This window comes from Homalodisca vitripennis, chromosome 3, assembly GCF_021130785.1.
Source record: "Homalodisca vitripennis isolate AUS2020 chromosome 3, UT_GWSS_2.1, whole genome shotgun sequence".
NCBI classification, from domain to species: Eukaryota; Metazoa; Arthropoda; class Insecta; order Hemiptera; family Cicadellidae; genus Homalodisca; species Homalodisca vitripennis.
In genome coordinates this window covers 128,547,611-128,571,095 of record NC_060209.1, presented here as the reverse complement: position 1 = coordinate 128,571,095, position 23,485 = coordinate 128,547,611, and positions in this window count along the sequence as shown.

Sequence of the window (23,485 nt, the reverse complement as noted above, 5' to 3'; positions counted from 1 at the left end):
ACCAACGAGTTACTTGAAAGAAAATAAAAATGAAAATTTTGTTCATGTATTTAAGGATGACACTGTGAATATGCAGAGTTAGTGAGACAGATAGAGAGTGGAGGTAAGTAGAGATAAAGAAGGAGGGAATAATAGAGTTAGTTAGAAGGAGGAACATAAACTAATATGATGCTGTAAATAGGTGTAAAACTACCTTAGTTAATGCATTCTTCTAAGCCCCAAGGATGTGCTTATACCCACAGACGACCTATACAGTATTGGTACATACATAATACATTGGTAATGTGTGAAACGAAAATGTAACGCATTTTGTAGTTTCTCCGTTTAGACCATACACTATGCACTGCGAGCTAATAATATTATTATAAAAGAAATCCTAAGTAATGTTTTAGCGAGATGACCTGTAAGTCTACAATTACATTACACCCTAGAGATAAGTCTCTCCAGGACTGATAAGGCGAGGTTAAATCTAATCCTACTGAATAACACCTTAAGGATTTAAAGTAAGCAAAACTCCAGTATGTTCTTATTACTATGTTGAAATTTTAATTGAACACGTTTAAAAATTCTAAAACTGTTATGTGTTTTTCAAGAATCGTTTCAGTAGAGAACACTACAAATATACTAAATGTAAAGTAAGTCTACAAACATTCAGTACGTAGATACACACAGAGCTTTGAAATTGCACTACAGAGTTTGTAATGTTCTTATTATAATATTGCACCTTAGTATACCAGTGTTTCGTACAGTTTAGTGCACTAATGTTTTAGTTACCTTTGATATACTCTTGACATCATGAAATTTATCCGTGAGCTTGGTAATTTCTAAGGTTTTAGTCTAATATTTCTTATTACAATTTATTGTTGTTTATGTAAATGTAGGTTTAATCATATGCATTAAATAACAACATTCTTAATCATAGACTTATTATTGCATTTACTCATATACGAAAAACTATCTTTATTATAGTTATAAAATCGTTTAAGGTAATACAAATTTTTTATATTAGCAATATATTGTATGTACAGGCCATTGCATATTTTAGATTTCTTTGTACTAAATGTTCATGGCATAATATTGATTATAAATTGTTGACGACAACTGTAAAGAATGGATTTATTTCAATTAATACGGTGAAGTTTTTGTAAACTGTTTACTGATTACATAAATGTTGTACTGATTTAATATTATTATTTATTTTGTAAATGTATTACTTTTACACGCCTTATTTTTTTACTACCTAGCTCGTGGGTTATATAGTCATACTGATTACATAAATGTTCTACTGATTAAATCGCTTGTATTTCCTCACATTGTTCTTTAATGTTTAGTTTTTAATCTAAATGATTGTTTGAATTTCTTGTTTAATTTAAAAAAAGATGATATCTTAGGCTGTGAAATCTGTAGGTAGAACATTATTTCGTTCAGTTTAAAAACCAGGTTTACAAAATAGTTTGTGAGCGATTTAGAATTATTAGTAATAACCGCCGTGGTTAGTTGTATTGCAAATATATCATCATATAACAGTTGATTTCATTAAATTATTCATATCGTCTGCATATCACGGCCATTTGAGGGAAAACCCAAATTTATAATATAAATGGGGAATTTTTATATCAGCAATGGAATAGACTCATTTGTTAGATAGTATGTTGGTGCAAAGCTATAACCGCGATATCGGTGTAGTACAAGCAGCGTACGATTATGATTTGAATAATTGTATAGTGTTTGGTTGTACATGTGCTATAACACGAGAAAACTATTATATACACGTAGAACTAACTAAACATATGTTCTAATACCAATACGTCCACTATCAAGAATACGTATCAAGAGCAAAAGTAAATACTCCTCTCTTACATTTTTTTTATTCCTAAAGTTATAAATCAATGTAAGAGGTCTACATGAAATAAATTATTATTGTCCATCTGTACAATTTTCGGTAAGATCATATGTACTTTGATCGACTTCCGACTTAAAACTGTTTAATAACTTAGGTTTTATTTCCACTGGCATAATAAATTTATTTTCTTTCCTAGTTTTTCTCATTTTGAATCATTTTCGTTTTATTTTAAACGCTATAATATGCAAAAAGAGAAAAAATACAAAAAGAAGCTTAATTCTTAATATCACTTAAAAAAACAATAAAAATATCTATGTATATTGTGTTTCTTGCCTCAGGTTTAAACAATAGTGCTCTGGTAATCTTACAAAAATTGTTACGTAGAACCAAAGTGAACCAAATAGTTTTGTAATCACCGTTAGTGTATGAAGGACCGTTTAAATGTTTTGGTGAAAAGAACTGCTTTGGTTATTTAAGACCCTGGTTTATTTTAGCACTATGCAGAACCGCACTCCCTCTAGGCGGAAAAAGTGGCCATTATTTCAGTTCAAGATGCAATAAAAAAACAAGTTTCCCAAGAGGATGGATGATTCAACTCCCCTCCCCTAACCTATATATCGTTCTTTGTATCGGTAGAAATAGTTTTGTGTTCAAGCCGTCAAGAAGCCCAGATCTAACTCTATTAGACTATTTTGGGCTATGTTAAAATACGGTTATATTACCTATATCCCGAGCTTACGGTAAATAAATCAGTTATAACTACCATAACCACTAGCAAGATGAGCAGACCAAGAAAGAGATCACCAATCACATCGAAGATTAGGCTTACAGTAATATATACTAGGGCATATAAAACAACTTATTTTTATAGTCATTAAAAATACAATAGTTAAATGTATTTTTTCAAGGACATACTACCATCAAATTAATAAACGAAGTTTTATTGTAACGAAGTAAAATTTTTACATTTACCTCATATTTAACACAGAACTAAATCAGTTTATGTAAGTATAAAAATAATTATAATAAATATTCAATAGTAAAATTCTAGAAGTCATTTCCATGGATAGAGGGCTTGCCTGTTGTACCACAGTTGGTATGCTGTCTCACATACAGCATTACACTTTTGTATACCTGCCTCTCGTGCACTTTAGTGCACTCAAGCCGATGTAGGTTTATTTTATATCGATAAACTCATTTTGATTGTCAAAACAATGGGAAGTAAAACCGTTATAATGTAGTTCTTAGCTCCACATTTAGTTGTTAAAATGTTTTATCTGAACGTTACCTAAAATAGTTTTTATTATTGTCATATATGTGAAAATATTTAATGTGTCTTAATGACTACAGTTAAAATATTTGTTAAGTATCAAGTTTACTAATTGAATACAATAATTTTATTGAAAGAGGATGCTGCGAAATATTTTTTTTATTTATGTTGCCTGTTTCATAATGTAGGTATTATTAAATAGAAAGACATGAGACGAAACAACACTTCCAACTCAATTGTCTATGGTCATTATATTAAACGTCACCGTATCCCTAACAGCTGACGGACTGACAGTTGTAGGCTTAACGCCTGGACGGCGCTGCGGCTGTTACACCACATTACCATCTACGACCGGGCAGCGTCAAAATTACTGGATAGTATCACTTATTTTTATTTCAACCCAAACAGCTAACGATATTTAGTCCCAAATTGTAAGTTTCTATTCATTCCAAGCTCTAGTGATTTGCTTTGTGAAACTTTAATACTAAACTAATACAGTGAGTGCAGAGATTATGCCTCCCAGTAAACACGGCTTGTAATAAAAATTTTCCTTAATAGACAATCATATCCTAATTAGTAATCCCTAAGTTTAAAAACCACAACTGGCCAATAAATGAAAATTTTTTGTGAGGTCTTTCCACAGTAACGTTATCTTTGTTAGATTTGTATGAAGTTATTTTGATAAAAATATATAATCTTTGAATGTAAGTAATTAAAAGCTCAATAGAAAGATAAATCTGATATATATGTGAGTGTGTGTGTGTGTGTGTGTGTGAGCGCGCGTGTGTGTGTCAGGAATTGTTACAAATTAAACACAGCGATTTTATTTCATAAAAACTATTTTACCAGTTAACTTTTAATTTTGCACGAACCTCATTTCTAAATAACCAAGAAAGTATTCTTGATGGTACATGTTCAACCATGGAATATGGCTTATTGCCAATGAAGCATATCACTCAGTAGGCATAAAGATTTTTTATTTTTTCTAACTAAAATGTACATAAATAATATCGTCTTTTGCTTATAATATTGACTGTCTGCATTATTATTTTTCCTTTCACTCTGCTAATTAAAATTCCTTATTGTAAAATCACGTGGGTACAATCAGTTTGTGTGCAATTTTATATAGTGTGTTATTTTCGTGTTGACATCACGGTTACCATTATGGAAAATACTGAAACTCAAGGAATATTACATATAAGGAATTTTTATTTTATATTGAAACTAATTTTTTATATTTCGTGTTCAAATAATTCCTTCATATTGCATTTTAAATCGATGAGAAACATTTTAACCGAGAATATATTTTAGACATGTTTTCAAATTAGATGATAACTGAAATTAGCAAACGTTTTTGTATAACATTTCCATATGAGCACTGCATTTTAATGTTATTGTCGAAATACATTGAAACTTAGCCGTATAAAACATGTCTAAAAGGTCAGATACAAAATTGTTCGTATGATATATATCAGCGATGAAATGTTCCAATAGAGGAGCAGACATAAGCAGCATATATCATGATGTGTTTGGTAATAACAGATTACATATGCAAACATGGCCCTTCCACCAGTTCATTGTGCAATGTCACAGACACAGTTCATCAGTATGGCAATTACTATGCATACTGTTTGTCACTAGAATGCAGGCACCATTGAATGTTATCTCCGAAAACTGCGCGTGTGCACATATATATATATATATATATATATATATATATATATATATATATATATATATATAAAGATTGTTATGTATATTAAGAATATTAAGTTTGTAAAAAGAAAGTATATGCCAATTATATTTTTTTTCTAAATAATACATAGATTAATAGTGAAATTATGATGACGATGTTGATAAACATTGACATTAAACCAGCGGGAATACTTAGGTAGTCACTGTATATGATAATTGTAGAAAGTTCAATGAAATTATAATATAAACATTCAATTTGCTAATTTTTTACATTGCAAATAAAATACGTAGCATGTTAATTGTGAAGACAAAAAGTCAGTAAAATGTATTCAATGGTTATGTATAAACAATTTATTACGACAGTAAGACCGCATGTTTATTTTAATAAATACTTTCCATTTGTTTATACTTATTGTGTGAGTGTATAAAAAAGTTAGCTACACTTCTTATCATGACAAGAAGGGAAAATCGAGTTATTTATTCTAGGTTAAAAATCAATACACGGGACACTAAATGCAATTTCTACGACAGAAAATCTATCAGGTTACATTGCATCTGTAGCTCACTGATGAGCCATACAATATTGATTAGGTATATAAATAGTGAAAGAGTTCTTAGACTGGACGGAGGATATAGTATGATATAGCGAACATGTTTGGGAAGCATGAACTTTACTCTATCATCTGTTATATTTACACCCTATTAAAGGAATGTCTTTATGAAACTGTTATCAAGCATTTTTATGCAGAAATAACATTATACTAAGACATAAAAACTGAAAAATTACAACGCTGTTACTTAAAAAATTCCCGATTTACGGTTTATAAGATTAAACACAGACGCTCAAGGATGCAAATAGACTTTAATATTTCAGGAACTAGTTTTGTTGATATTTGCTTAATCAATTATATCATCAGATATTAACCCTAAGTTTTAACTCCTTGTATGGGTTATATACAAATTTTGTATATAGGATATTAATGGCTTACCTTTTGAAAATTAAATGGAATTTACTCGAAAAAATTGAAATGAAATAAAATCTGTGGTTTGCACAAAGCACAGACAGATGGAAGAGCCGTTACAATGACACAGGTGCAAAATGGATTTCTGAACTCACCACATCCCTGGAGACTGCTAAGCAAGACTGAGCACGAAAGTCAACATTTTATCTCAAGACATGTAAGCTGTTCTTTTGTTGAAATTCTATATTGCCAAGTTAATACTGTGTAACCAGGTAACGTGCATTTCACGCTTGTCTTGTTATCATAGAACTCATTTGTATCTCAACAAGCAAGGAACACACATAACAAAATTGTTTTAATTAACTACATAATAATTATAAGCTATCATAATAAAGGTATCACAAAAACTAATTTGTGTCATGTAAAGGGTTACCTATAAACTCAAATAGTGTGATAATATTTAATAGTTATGGAGCCCAAGCGGGGATTTTGCGCGTTACTTGAGCACATCAGAAAATCATATGTGGAGAAACCTTGCACCCTGTAATGTACCCCTACCATGTATAAACCCTTAATATAGAGGCGTGCGTTGAGGGCAGTAAAAAATTAAATGCGTAAAATTATAAAAATAATACAATCCTCAGAAAAATTCGCGGGCGACAGATTAAAACATGGTAATTTAAGTACATGAATAACAGTGTATATTTCAATAATCAGACGATTTGAGTGTGGCGTTTGGAGGAAATGGGTGAGTGGCAAAGTTGGAAGATAAAACGTCATGTTGAAATACTCAAATGAGGTTAAATTGTTTTGGTTTTGAAGGAAATCCTTTAAGGATTACAGAAAAGATATAATCTGACGATTTTCATGGAACGATATAGCTAAAACTATAAATAAAATGTGGAGCACACAGCTGTTGAGAATTGTATTTTCCACTCTGTGTCTTCTCACTCTTTCTCTATCTCTCACTATCTCGCACCATTCCACACTATCATCTGCCAACATGACGCCTTCTCAGCTGATCACAGTAATAACGTGTATGGTGTTGTTCACATTAGTATCTGGAACATTTTGAAATGACGCTTTGATTTGTTGGTGTTGGGTCATAAAACAATTTTATATGCAATAAGTTTTATATGCATTACAATATTGAGTGACGTATGTGTTAAATGTTCATTTTGTGGGGAAGAAACGTGTGCATTATTAATAAGTTTACAGTAGAAACTTAAAAAAAGTATAACTATTTTTAAGTATCGTAAAGTAAAACCGGTTCGAAAAAATCTAGTAACGCTTATAGTATGGTCGAAATTATTAATGAAACATCTTGCAATGATAGCTATCATGCCCAGAATTACAAACTTTTTACAGCTATAAAAAGACCGTCTGATTTTAAATGGCAAACTGAAATTACACTGAAAAGTGCTCAGTAATGTGATGATGCACCAGAACTTGCTCAAGAGAGTCCCGAATTACCTTTTTCTAGCACTTATACAATGCAGATTGCTGGGATTAACATTAATGTAATAGATTAACAAATAGTCTATTAAAAAGTCACACATCGATTTATATATTTTTAGAAATCAAAATTTAATTTTTTTTAATATCAATTGAGGGTCAGTAAAAGTTTGTCCAAGTTTGTAGGGTTGCCACAACACATGTCTCTCGACCTCCATCTTAAAAATGGGGTGCCAACGACTTGATATTTATCTTACAAACTGTTGTTTTTACAAAAAAACTGTTTAAACAGATTTGGCGCTAATTAAATTTTTTATAACTTTACTCCTGTAATATTATTTATTAAATGAAGACAACAAAGTTATTAAGAAAAAACGGTAAACATTTTGGGCAAAATTAATAGTTTTATATCTAAAAATATAGAATTGTATATATATATATATATACATATATATATATATTTGTGTGTGTGTGTGTGTGTGTGTGTGTGTATGTGTGTGTGTGTGTGTGTGTGTGTGTGTGTGTGTGTGTGTGTGTGTGTGTGTGTGTGTGTGTGTGTGTGTGTGTGTGTGTGTTTAAAAATGTCTGTAGGGCAGTATATTGCTGACTACGTGTTGAAGTCACTACAAGGTATGTATGTGTAATTAAACTTCCAATCCAGAAAAGTAATAATCATTTAGTAACAACTGAATAAAGCAAAGTTAACATAAATTTAATGCGTACAGTTGGTTTGTTATTGCCCTCGCAGCAATGTTCAGTTATAAACATCGCATGGGCTATAAATATCAGCCAACCATTATTCATGTGAGTTTTGTAATTTTAATGTTATAACACTTATAATACGAAGAATATATGTAAAATAAGTATGTAAAGAATGACACAGCATATTTCGGCTTGTCATAGCCCTTCACCAGTGGTTATAATTGTTTTTATATTTAAATTCCCGTTTTTCCTTCTCTAACTAATGACGTCTGTTGAGGATTTATGAAAAATCTAAGACTTCCTCTTTGCATTTCAATCCTCTTGGTGTTCCTCTGAGTGAAGGTCCCAGTACCTAGTTTCATGATTATATATTCAAATATTCAAGATTTCTTGTAGTTCATGATATCTGAGAACTTGTATTCACTAGAATTTCCCATTCTTTTGCGAGTTATTACTGCTATAATTTGTATGGTAGCTTCCCATTGCTTTAATATTTTGATGTACGGGAATTTCTAACTACTATTAACCTATGAATGTATTTTTGAGGTGTTTAGCTCAACGAAGATTTAAGTGCTTAAGAGACCATAAGCCAGTAGTTCTATTGGCTTGCGACATATTCCGACCTATGATAATGTCGTGCTTCTGGGAGTTCACATCGTGTGAACTCTGCAAGATCTCGTCTCTAAATAAGCATAATCTCTCGAATACCATGGTAATTGTATTTACAGTATTGTAAAAAAATTTACTCATTAAAACTCCATAAGAGATTCAAGAACATGCTCCTTTATTTTATATTTAGAGTGGATCTGTTATTTCTTTTATTTCTATATAAGCGAATATAAATACAATGTAATGTATGCAAAACTCAAAGTACTAACATACTTTAGTTGGTTCAGGTGTTTAAATTCACAAAAAATACAGAATATTATGGTCTGTGTTTCTTCTGTATAAAAAGTTATAATTTTATAAATATTTAGGGGGAGTTGTAAAGAAAATGTCTGGTGGAAAGAAGTAAACTTGGTTATAATTTAAAAAGCAAATGGAAATGGGTTTGTTGTAAGAATATGCACGGCAAATCGTTGAAAGTCATCAAGTCAATGACATGTAATGGGTGTCCGTTTATTACTGAACGGAGACAGGCTCCCCTCACTGTCAAAAAGTGTTCAATAAAACATCACGATTTGTTCTTAAATATTTTGAAATTTAAAATAAGTTTATGTAAGTTCACTCTATAACATACAGTTAATTTGAAAATAGTTATTTTAAAAACATAAAGTAACAATCATTCAAACTACTGTATTTGTAAAATTGTGAAAACCACTTGTTTCATTCAAGACATTACAGTATATTCATATGCATGTTTATCTGCTAGTTTTTGAATAGATAAGGAAAGTTTTGTCTTTAAAGCAGATATATTAAACATTTTCTTGAGAGTTGCCTCTTGAAGATGGAAGACACCGACTCATATTTCATACTGTAATCCTCCCTTTGTGAAAGGTTTTCAGAAAGGGAATATAAATAAAAGATTTCGTAAAACTTCACATATAGAAACATGAAATAAAATATCGTTGCAAACGTTTACGTTAGCAAGTGTTCGGTTTTGTCAAATACCAGTCATGTGTATAAACTCACATACATGTATGTAATTGCTGTCCAAGTAGTAATTTAAATGAGACTTAAATGGTATTAAATTCAGTATAGTATTTAACTAATAAATTAAAAGTATGTACTACACAGTGGAACCCATCTTACATATTATTTTTGTTTGGTTTTTTTTTTTGAAAATGAAAGATTGTGAAGGAAAAAGGATTTTTCCGGACATTTGTCAGTGATACAGAAACATATTACATAATATACTGATCGTTTTGGACCTTGGTAACTTAGATCCTTATTCCGAATCTCTTTGTATGTATTTTATCTTGATATTGGGCACTAATACCATCTAGAATATAAAATCCATGGGCCATTAAAAAAGATTATTGGAACTCGTGGCTTGTGAAAGCTCTCACATTTTTTTCGATTGCATATGAAGACCAAGTCCCTTATAAATCTATAAAGTCTGAACCAGAAACCCTATTTTTCAGCTTATGCTGGATTTTACAAACTCTAGAACTCCATAACCACCACTATTAGCTGTGACTACTTAAAATTTGGTTGAAGCATAGACGTTATTAACTTCAATTGACTTTATAGACAGAGACAAGCTTCAAAAAATAATTATCCCTTATACAAACTAGAACAGTTAAGTGTACACTAAAGACCGCAATAACCTTGTACCTTATTGACACCAACATACAGAATGGTGCCTTCCGTCGTTGTACACTTTATTATCAGCCCTTTTATCTAATTGTAAACATCAGCCCGAATAAAAATACACATATTTGTAAGCATAATGTTTTAAAATATAATGTTCTACAATTTTGTGACAGGTTATTATACAACTTTTCTTTAAATCTATAATAAATGATGTGATAAATTCAAAAACATACTTTATATAAAATATATTGATGTAATTTACATGACAAAAACACTTGGGCTATATGTTTTTTACCTAGATAAGCCGCCGAATATATGCAAGCTCTAATGAGCATTAACTATCTATTTATAATAAAATCGACTCTTCAAAATCTATGTCAATAGTCAATAGTGCTTAATTTTGTGCTGTAGGCGGAACCATAATTTGTGAGTCAGTAATAGATCTTTCCTCAATAGATAGACTCCTTAGATCTAGGTCAAACGTCTGTATATATTAAACTATTGCTTTAAGTGGCTGTACTTTTGTTGTCTTTATTAAAAGGCATGTTTTAACAAAATAAAGCCTTAATTATTTAACAATAAAAAATAAATACGTAAAAAATTTTGCCATGTCATGGGATAGATCACTTAAATTTGAAATTTGATCTCCTCAGGAATGTGTAGGTTACAGATTGCAGTGATATTTCCTACGGCATGGCTTTTTGTTTGCAGAAAGCTTGGGGATGGGCTAAAGGCATACTATTTTTTAACCTTGAGTACTTTTCCTCCATGGAAACAACACCATATTGATATAATGAAAACCATGAGTAAAATGTTTACAATATAATTACATAGACTTGTGCAATGTTACAAAATCTGCTCTGTTACCAAAATGAACTTTATATTATTTTGACATCAATCTGTGATAGCGAAACTATTTCAGAGGCTTCACCAAGAGGAAATCCATGTAACTGAACATTCACATTGAATATCTTTCATTGAGTTAACCCATCCCACTATAGCTACGATAACGTGATATAACTTAGTGTTGACGTGCTTTCAACTGTCTGTGAAAGCGAGTTTTGAGGTTATATTAAACATATAATGAATAATAACTTTCAAATAACTTTTAATAATATTGTTAAAAAAAGTACATTAAGTGCAGTAAACTGTAAATAATGATCTACTGAAATTAAAATTCCATACTTATGACAACGTATTTATATGTAATAATTACTTCAATACTAATACGACTTCCATACTAATTTCCATGTAGAATCATGGAATTTAGGAGGATGTAGTACCTTCCTATTTAGTACATCTCACTGCAATGTAAATAAATTTCCATACCTTGATTACCTTTATTTTATAAACCGATTTAACGGAATATTAGAGAAGACGAAAAAACGTAATTCATAAGTTATGTCAAAGGACAGACAGACTTACATTTGGTTTTTAACCCCAAAATAAATCAGGCCAGGTTGAAAATTTATACCAATTAATTTACAAGCCTCCATAACGTTTTTATCAACATTTTATGATACAGATCGACATACAGAAAGGTAGCCTTTTTGATCTTAAATAAAGAAACTTGTTCCTTTGAACAAGAGAAACCTATGTGCCAAGTTTCAAGTATGTCAGACCTTTCTATTAAAAGATGTCACATAAATGGATGTCCAGACAGATCTTTAGTTAAAACAGGTAAAACGCAGTAAAAAATCGAGTAAATTGTAATGCATGATTGTTTATCAATATTATTTTATATTATATATATATTATTTTAAAAGAAAATATTTACGTAAATGTTAGAATTCCATATTATTACATTTCAAATTAATAAAATGCTACGTATGACAAGACTGTGAAGGTTTTACGATGAAAGATTAATGACATTACTCACTGTAGCTTTTATCTGTTGTCAGACTGACGGAAGATAACGATGACACACGACTTCCACGTGACCAAATATTTGTATTTTATTTCTTTTGACTTTGTCAAATAGCAACGCTGAATGATATACCACTACACATTCTGCACGATAATACGTGTAAGGGAAGGTGAAAACAGTTGTTTTAATAAAATAAGTGATATTGCCTGATTAACGTTTACATTATTCATATATGGCCAAGAAAATATATAGATATATTCCATTGGACAGTCTATTGCAGACAAAAAGCGACTAATTCCGGGTATTGTAACCTAATTCCAGTTTAAGGTACTTTCGGTGTATAAGTAGTGTTTATTTTCTTATCCTGATTAAGAAAATACATATTAATTTGGTCTGTAAAATCTAATTTAGTTACAACGCAACACGTAAAGATCATTATAATATACTTCCGGTTTAACGTATTGGTACTGGTAGTCCATCAATGGCAAGTTAAAAATGTGTACCAAGTTTCAAATTCCTAGGATGACTGAATTTTGAAATATAAAATAAAGTATTTCTAGAAGATAGGGCCCATTTGAAACCTCATGGTTGGTTGGTCATTGATGAAATAGTTTATTTTCATTTATGTTTTGAGTAAAGTGTTGCAAATATCATATTTAGAGTACAATGAGGAATAAGAAGGAAATGTTGTTCTTCTACGAGTTTCCAACCCCATTTTAAACGCTATAGATGGTGGAATTTGAAGAAAACCTATAATTTTTTCCGTTCAGAGATTGAGGAATAATTCTTTTCAACATTTCATCGTTGCAGGGCAACGGTAAATTGACAATCAAAATATAGGTCTCCGACGGGCTGCGATTACATTTAAACCCCTTTGATTATTTAACCTTCTTGAAATTGCTATATAACTATTCATAAGGCACTTTCATTTCTCTGGAGCTTTGGGATGTAGTAAAAACAAAAATATAACTCTTTTAGGTGTTACAATTCCTAGGGAAAAGATTCGTGAAAATATTTTCCTATCAGTTGATAAAGTATGATGCATATTTGTCGAACTTCATATTTATATTACAATGAAATACTAGTATATATATATATATATATGGAAAAATTAAAGGTTTTGAGTGTGATTTGATTTTAAACATTGTTTTAATAATTAATTGATATTCAACAGTACTAAAACGATGGTTACAACAATAAAATGAGAACAATAATGGAACTAACCTGATAACAAACAAACGTAAATGGATATACACACTAATGGAAGAAATTATCCAACTCAACTGAAAATTAGAGTAGGAGGTTAGAAATATATATATATATATATCCACACACATCCACACGAATCCGCGTCAATTTTGGAAGGTAGTCAATGGCAATCCATATTAAATATTAAACCAAAAGTCCGAAGCTGTACTAAGATTACCAAACACTCTACACACGACAGCAAAAACATCTGCGGAACACAAATGCACGTAAAAGATTAATTATAAAGGCAAGTGGTCACATAAACAAGTAACAAAGAAGAATTAAACACTGCTATAAATCCGGAAGAATTCTCTAATGAAGTTTCAAGTCAATTCTTTTATCATGATAGGCCCAACTACTACTCAGCCAAATGCCATGAAGAGACATTTATCATAATTTTGTCTCTTTATGAAAGAAAATCCACGCAAAATCATAAATCTGTTGTTAAATATTCTTTATCGATATGCGTTTTACGACTCAAATCCGACGAGTTTACTGAGGAGAGATCTCAATGATAAAGCCAAGGCAGTACCGACCCTCTTTACGTTAAAATATTGTAATCTATATTACGCATTTGTTCATTGCAGTATAACATTTTATTTAAATTTAATAAACAACTTATTAAGCAAGAATGGCATGTAATGTTTTAAAAACTGTTTTGTAATGGATCACATTTGTTGTAATGAGAAAAATACCATAAAATACCATATTACTTTTCTTAACGCAAATTTCATAAACTCAAGAATCCATACATATGTTTTATATTAGTGGCGTGATTTAAACAATAGGTCAATTTTTAATTGGAGCTGATATTAATTATTAGGACTTGGGAGCAACCTGTTCAGAAGGGAATAATTTTAATAAAATTAAATATGTCCTTAGATTCCAATACATTTAACCATTGCTACTTTAGACACAGTTTGGATTGAATGGTAATTTATTCTCCCAACCAACTAATACAAATTAAATTAAATATTTTAAAGTTGTTTTACCTCCGTTTCAATACTGTTTTCCATTTGTACAAAACAGACGATGATCTGATAAATCATTTCGAAGTTACAAAAGAAGTGCCAAGAAAGACTGTCAGGCAAAATGTTTATAAGAAAGATTTTAAACTTCAGAAAACGATAGGGCATGGCTAAAAGCGTTGAGAAAAAACACAGTAATGTTGTAGTTGTGTATAATATGATCTGGTAACTGCAAGACGAGGAGAAAGGGGAGAAAAAAATATACAGTATTTTTTAATAGCAAACAATATAGTAATATCGTTATATTTTGAAATATACATAGTTTATTTGAATTATGAACAGGTTTTGTATTAAAAGGCCTTAGTATATTTTACAAAGATTTCATGAATATCATAGGCCTTTTGTGTTTAAACTCTATTTTAATAAAATTAAATGCAAAATTAAAATAACACAGGAATAATAAACAAACATACAAGTTTTTTAAATTAGCAGTTTTGCAGACTAAAACCTAGTATGTGCGACATCGAACAAAAGTGACGGCAGATAGGACAGGCTGAGCGTGTAACGGTGTGTGCGCGTTGGGGCGCGAGCGTCTCCAAATTGTCAGGGCGCATGAGGGTCTCGGACAAACTATATACAGTGTAGACTTATTGAGGTGTTAAAGGATTCCAGATTCGTTTACGTAACAGAGAACTACGATCAAATGAATACCAGTAGTTCTTCTACCTGTAGGCTGCAACAACACAACATAACAATGAAGAATATAGTGCAGCTAATCGGTACGATGGATGAAATTGCAGGTGCACAATGGCTTAAATATCAGTAGATGTTTAGTTACACGTTTTCAGCATGAAAAAGTCTACAGACATTTTGATTCACATTTAGAAAGTAAGAAGTCTGAGGTAGATCCCCGGGATCATCAAGCTCACATTTATTAGCATGTTGTGCTAGAGTATTAATAAATTGTAATGGTGACCGTACAATGAATCAGCTGGAACAGCTCTGATATATTGGATAGCTACCTAACCGTGTGAAGTAATCATGGTACACGTCTTTAGCCGTAATTACCGTTAATTAGTCCTGTGCGGTCTAGTGCAAATGTACATTATATTGTCGGTTTATTTAACAAGTGATATTATACGCATAGAATCCCGTTATTTGTTGAAATGAATATAACTATCATTGAATATAACTGATTACTACATACTTTGTCTCTTCTGAAATGTTTGGAAAACTATACAAATTTGTATTACATTATATATTTATTTACATTAATTAATATACATGTTGATAAACAAATACAAGTAATAATTTTTCATTGTACGATTATATACCAGAAAATCACGAAAGATTTCATGAAATAAGTATGGAACAGCTAGCCTACATTATATTTTAATTCTTATTCTGATAAAAACCTATTTCAAGCTTTGAATATCTTTTCTTTTTAAATTTGGATTATTGTAAGCACCTAGGGTACTCTTCATAAGATAGGGAATGAAAATAACACACGGAAGAGCTATAAGCTCTGGAACCTACTTTCAACGATAGTTCATAACGAGTACCCCTTAGTGAAGACCTGTTACGCAGATGGTCTTTACTAAAATTTTTACTATGATTAGTGACGCTTTTATGGTATAACACGAAAGCACATACATTACAAACGAAAGTATTTGATCTTCAGATTTGTGTTAGAGTCGCCGCTTTACTGTGTCAGCGGATGTGTTTCTTAACGTAGCCGCTTAATCTTTTACTTTGATTTATATCTGTTTTTAAAGTGTATTATCTCTTATTCATCTGTCCCTGTTATAGACATTGGGATTACAGTTTTATTATAGATTATGTAAATTACTCAGAAATGTAGCAGTGTAATAACCTTAGGCTTTTCAAGGGTTTCTATTAATTCGCTTAACGTGAGGAAAGACTATCAATCGTGGGGCTGGAAAATGTTATTACTGTCCGCCTCTATTCGTATGACATCCCCAAATTAAAGTGATTTATAGACTTTAAATTTTGCAACATTGTTTTCAAAGATAGTGCTCTGTGGAATATTTGCTAAATTTGTTTAAACCCTGAGTACCCCATAACTACAATTTTAAATCTGATACATTTGAAACCCTTGTAGTGTCATAAAGTTATAAAAAGTGTTTACTTGTAACCATAAATATAACCATATTTTAACTACCAGCATTTTATCACTGTTCAGTTGAAGTTTATATAAAGTATATTGTTCTTCAACACTAACACGATAAATTGCTAAAGAATGTGGTATTTGTTTCATACACAATTTTTTATAATGTTAAAGAATACGGATGAGTATTTTGTTTATCCTCAAAATAAGACCTGCAATCACAGTTCAATAAACTTTTTTTTAAATTTAATATTGCACGTATACGGTTTAAATTAAGATAAATATTTTAAAACTAAAAAATACAAACAAAATCTTGAAAATGAGAAGTCACTTGTTTTTCTGTATACAAATTATAGATAGCATCACGTAGAAAGAGAAAAGATTTCATTTGCAGATAACACAAGCGGCTGAGTCTCATCTTCGTAACTGTGAGGTGGAAATTTACTTTTTAACCTTGAGTGGTCAAATATGTCAGAATACAACTGTATATTATAAGTAGTTAAATACGATTTCGTGTAAATCACTTATTTCACAATTATTTAAAATATTCACTAAAATATACTGTTTAATATCTTATATTACGTATTGTGGATATATATTCTACAATCATTGAGTTAACGTCTCTAGTTCTCTTTTCGTAAATTGAAGTTCCGGCAATTACCTCAGAACACAAAGGCGGCAGTGAACAAAAGAGGGTGAAATAGCTTTTCTCCACCGGGTAACAAACTGAACGAGAGCCAATAACAATAAGAAGACGTTATGTTTAGAGCCTTCCTTGACAGTAAATGTAAGCAGTAGCATTAAAGTGAGATGTATTTATGTGATTCACATGTTGAATCTCCTAAAGCTCACCTGAACGAGAAGCGGGAAATGTACAATCGTCTTATTTCTTTACTTTAAAGATTACATCATCACCTGAATGTCTTTTTAGAATATCTTTTCAGTATATCTCGTGTACATAAATTATATAAGTCCACTTTAATTCTGATAATGTTTGCCGGTATAACTGATACAATCAATAATCTTAAATTTATTAGGCTTTTAATTTTTATGTGTATTATCTTTCAGGTGTTTTTATTAAGTAATTGTTCTGTACTTTTAGCATTTTACTGATTGCAATTCCTAATCATCTTTGTATTTTGATGAATTAGGCATGTTTATCCCAGATAAAGGTGATACAGTAAAAGTTTATGTGTAAAGCCTTAAACTTTATTACAAGGATATGAGGGTATATGTAAACCTTTCGTATATGCATATAAATATTTCATTTAACTGTTGATATGCAAAAAACAAATAAATAATAAGGAATTAGGACTTTTACTTATGAATATACTTTCCATATGTAAAAAAGCATAAACAGACACCAGTAAGAATTTATGTAATTATTTTATCCCACAACTGGTGTTAAAAAAGTCTGTATTATTAGCTTTGTAATTAAATGTTCAATAAATATTTATTTTTCAAATTATTACCTAGGATTAACAGTTTTTGGGATATCAAAGTTTGAAAAATTTTAAAAGCCATCATTTTGAAATTAAAAATGATAAGAGTCTTTAAAATTTTGTTATTTTCCTTTTAATTAGCGTAATATAAATGCCAAATGTCAAGTTATGTGCTACCACTAGTTCACAGATATGTCGTTTTAAATGAAAAACAAATATAGACAAAAAAATTAAAAGGAAGTGGGATAGGAAATATGTTTATATAAACAATTTTTTATATTTTTGGGTCTACAATCACATCATGAAGTTTTGCTAACCCTTTAGGAAATACCCTGCAGTACATAGGATATACAGGTGTATTGAATATTTATAACCTGCCCAAAACATGATAACTATTTCTATTAGTACATGGTTTAACATGATTTAAAAAAAATTAAATTAATTAAATTTTACCTAAATTTTTTATGATTTGTGCATTTTGATCATAACGGGTTACGTAAGGGTATCTTGATAATATTCAATACAAACACATCCTCGGGATTTTATAAAGCAGAATCTCTTGTTATTTTTATTCAAAATGCTACGAAATGATATTTAAAATGGGTGTTTAAACCGTCTAATATCTTACACATAAAAATTATTTACGAATTTATGTATCTTAAATATCCTTTTTAGCATACCAATATATTATATTATTGGATAATAACAGACTACGATATTAATAGATCATAGAGCTAGAAATGATATCTGGTAGTTTCAATACATCAGTATGATCAGTCTATTATAGATTTGTAAATATAACTCAAAACATACAATTTCAAAAAACATTAAAACTATCCAACAAGATACACTAAAAGGAACTTATTTTTAGTTTTAGTTTTTTTTTTTATATTTAGTTTGTTATTTTTATTTAACAGACATTTCAAATAAATTATCAATGATAAAATATGAACACTAACCCGGTATGTGAATAAAGTATTTTATTTATGTGTTATACAATTTCAATTCAAAATTGTCTTTCATCTCTAATGAAATGTACAGATAAAAATTCATTATTTTAAGAAAAGTGAGAAAAGTGACGAGCGATTATTCTATTAAACATTAAATTGCTTAACGTAATGGCATACTGATTTAATCCATCATGTCTTGTTTTAGCTCAAAAGTAAGTCGTGTAATAAATTATTCATTCCTATTTTCCCTTTCGTTTATAAGACAGAAACATGTATTTCGTATGGACTAAAGGCAAACGTATTGTTAAAGATAAAGTAGAAGAGAAATGTTTCAGCAGCTGTTCTGCCCACAACCAAACACAGCAGAAACAGGCTGACTCTAGGTGATAAATCACATTAAAACTCCATTTGTCGCGGCTGCAATATTAACAGCTTTGCTTTTCACCAGCTGAATGGTTTTCCCTTTGAATTTACGTTTAAATCAGTTTTCTTGAAAATCTATTTGTTTATTTAAAAAAAAGATTTAACGGGATATTACTATTAATAAAAAAAGGAAAAATTGTCCATGATTGAAATAGCCCTTTCCAAATCAATTTTTCCTATTTTATACTGTTCATGAATACCACCAAGTGTGTTAGAATACTATTCTGTTATGAAATAGATTAAGTAAATATTGTGTTATTAGTTTAAATATACTAGTTTACTAGTAATTTAACTCGTATGAGCTCATCGTTCATCTAGGTACTATATTTATATCACTTTTATCGTAGCTTTAAGCAGGAGTCTAATGATTATAAATAAGAAAGTGAACTACCACCTAGGTTATGAGTAGTTCTGATTGTTGTAACTTTTTTCCAAATCTAATTCCTAAATGACCACTGATTTTCAACTCACCGCTAACATTAAAAGCTGAATATTCCTGAGAAAGCTGTTTCGTAAAGGTAACTAAGTTAGTTAGGCGCATGATTTAACAACCTATTTTTCAACATTTAATCCACCTATTCGTGTATTTTTATTTAATATACAGGAAGAATTTGTAACGTCTGTATTTCAGAACCTATTGAACATAGCTTGATATCTGAATTATCATACAATTTTGAGAAAGGTTTAGAAACTTTAAAGTTCAAATAATTACAACATCTTACAAGATGAGCTATAGCAGGAATATTGTATTAAAATACAGTTTTTAAAAGTTTTTAATGAATTGAAGTAAACTTAAAATCATGCAACAGAGCGTTTTCAAACATTAGCTTCCTGCACGAAAACTCTAATGCTATTTGTAATTACAACATATTACTACCTAGTAGTGTAAGTGGTTTTACATTCGTAAGCTAATATAATACACTTAATTTTATTAAAAATATTTTGCATTGTACAATTCAATAAATGTTCGGCAATAAAGAGTAATTATAAATAGGTTCTATTAAATAGTGTGTCTTGCGTCATAATGTAAGCAGGAGATTTATGAAACTCTTGTAATCATAAGAATTAGAAATAAAATATTAGAAAAGCAACAGTGTCTACATAAAAAAATATAAGATTGTACTTAATAATTTCAAATAATCGGGTTTCTATTGTGAGCTACTGGGTTCAGGAACTGAATGAAAGGAGTAATTGAAATGTTTATCAGTGCGTCAAAAATTAAATACAAGACGGCATCCGCCACGCTATATATTTTTTTGGCCGGTTAACACAGTTCTTGGAGTTATTTAATAAGATGCAAACAACTCTCAAATTAGATTTTGGGTTCTGTTATAAAGTATTAGTAATTAATTATTATATATAATATATATATATATATATATATATATATATATACATATAAAATACTAATTTTTGAACTGATTAACGTGTATATTATGCTTGTGTGTGTCTATCAAGAGTACTGCTTAAAGCGGATTTATTGTATTTAGATGAAATATTTAGTATTTTAAGACTAATATCTTGCTTTGGTAGTTGGCATCAGACTTCATAAGGGAAATGTTTTTTCAAAACAGTTTTAGAATATATTGAGCCACATCAGTTCCTCGCGCCAACCCGGGTATCCCCGGCTCATGTGTGGATGTGGTTTGTGTATAAAATTGTTGCTGCGGGTTCATTTTGCTTTGTTTTTGAAGGCATTACCGACTCTAGTATGAAACATCAAGTCGGTTAGCTCGCCATAGTGGCATATGCTCTTAATACGCCAGTCACCCACTGACCAACTTTCTTAATTCTTTTCTTTCATTATTTGCATAAAACTTATAAGTTCTAAACCTTACATGTCTAACTACGCCTAGAATGCTCTACTGAGGTCCAGGGTTCAGTCACTTAAATCATTGTGATTGTTATAAAGTGTGTATTAATAATAAAACATATAGTAGAAGGGATTAAATATATCTTGTAACCTGAAAAACAGTGATGTTTCAAAAGTTGAGTCATGTTCAGAAAATCAGCCATCACCTTGCACGAATTATACCTGTAAAAGAATTACTACAACCCAAAATAAAAAAAAACACACACCATATCAGTAGAAAATTTATTTATATTTACTAAGTATAAGCTACCTGTTGAGCTGCGTGGTGTTGAGCTGAGTTAGAAATGATTCACCATTATATGAAGCCAGTGAACAATAATTCATTTAGTTAAAGCAATTGGTAATTGGTAATGCATTATTTCAAAGTGGCCAAAACCACAGAACAACTAATCAAGTGTGTTAATACAAATTGATTAACAATGGTTTACCTAGTTTTAGTCGATTTAAATCAAGAAAGTTTATATTGTACTAGTTACAGAAGTGGAAACATTACTTGTTCTATATAATACTAGACTGTAAATTTATTTAACTTACTAAATCTAGAGTTCTTCTAGACTAATTGTATAAAAGTGTGAGTCATTGGAGTCATTCTATTAATTAGCATAATTGAAAGAACCTTAACAATATCATTTCTTTATTATGAGTTTAAATAACTGGTAATAAGAAATATTATATTTTTTTGTAAGTGAGTACGTTTGTCGAAAAAATTGCAAATAGCATTGGAACCGACAGACCCACCCCCCAAGATATCATTTTAAATAATTATTAATATTTTGGTAGCAATGTGGCAAGTCATAATTTTATTTTAACATTTAAAGTGGTCCTTTTAGGTTTTATTTTCCATCATTAAACTTGTAACTAAACTTTACAATACCGAGTATTTAGAACTACAACCTCAGAGATCTCCAACCCCATGTGTTTTGTTCGTTCAGTACAAATTCCAGGGGCACCTATAAATAAACCCTATGAATAAATGTTTAAAAGTCTCCCACACATACAGCATATAAACTCTAAGCAAGTGTGAAGGTACCTTAAGGTCACTCCATTTTTTTCCTGATAGATAAAGCTGGATAAGTTTTTTGTTTTGTTTTTTTCCTGAATCCGTCCTGCTCAGGGTTAAGAATTTCAAACCATTGAAAGAAAAAACCTTTAGGCCTTCTAATGAAAACCTTTTCGAAAGTTTTGCTCACGACTGGAAGAATGGATACATGACGATAATTACTTGCGATGTAAGGATCTTCCTTTTTGAAGATCGAAATCGCTATTGCCGTCTTCGTTATGTAACCCTTTTTACTTCCCACGCCCACGCACTTTTTGAAAGATTGTTTCCGTTATCCAATTTTTGTTCGACCTGCCGTGCTTTTATTTCCTTGCGATAATTTTGTTTACGTGTTCTATAAAGTTTTCGTTATTAGATTTTAGGTAAATTGATTGGTAACATTTGAGCCTTTCTCTTAAGTAGAGAATATCTTAAGTAATCCACATATTAATTTTCTTATTAGATCGCTCGTTTACCAATCTATATGGGCATGCGATATTTAAGTAATAATTAAGGCAGTCATTGAATGCAGTGCAATCTTCCTCTACGTGTTCGAAAGCATCCACAAATTACCAACATTGTCTTTGGAGGAATCGGTTGAGAATTCAATGTTTTAATTTTTTTAAATCTCTTTTAAATTTTGCTGAAGAGAATTTAAACTTAGTATTGAATTGTTTAAATACAATCTCCTACGCGAAATGGTCAGAGATGGCCGCGTCGAAAACAGTAACAGAGACGCCCGGAAAGTTTGTGATGACATTGTGGATGGCTGTACTCGATGTGGCAGTCAATCGAGTTGGTGTATTCACGGACCAGACTAAATCAAAAGAAGTGAGGACACTGCGGAACCGCTGTGTTATAGGGTTTGTATGGTCTATCACGTCAATGTTGAGGTCACCAGTAGTAACGAATTTCAACGCCTTGGAACGTATCGAATTTAGAAGAGACTCGAATTGTTCAAAAATGTTGTGCAGTATCAGTTCCGGGATCTTTGTAAGCCAGTTGTTTTCTGACTAATTTTTGTTTACCTTTCACTTCAAAGTCCAACTCACGAGTGTGGTCAACTCTGAAGGGGTGAAATATCACTTTCAATTTGACAAAAGTTGCCACACCTCCCCTTTTGGAGTGTAGCTCCATTAATGTAATAGCAATGTTTGTATTTTCAAACAATAAATAGGGACAGATTTCTTATCACTTTTAAAAAAACAATGAAGATAATGAATAGTTTTTAAGAATAACAGGAGATAAATTCATAAAAAAGAAATGGAAATTATTATGTTCAAATTAAAACTATTTGTTTGAAGTGTCATACATCTGTGATATAAAAATATTTTGTACACAACTTTTGAATAACTTTTACCAAT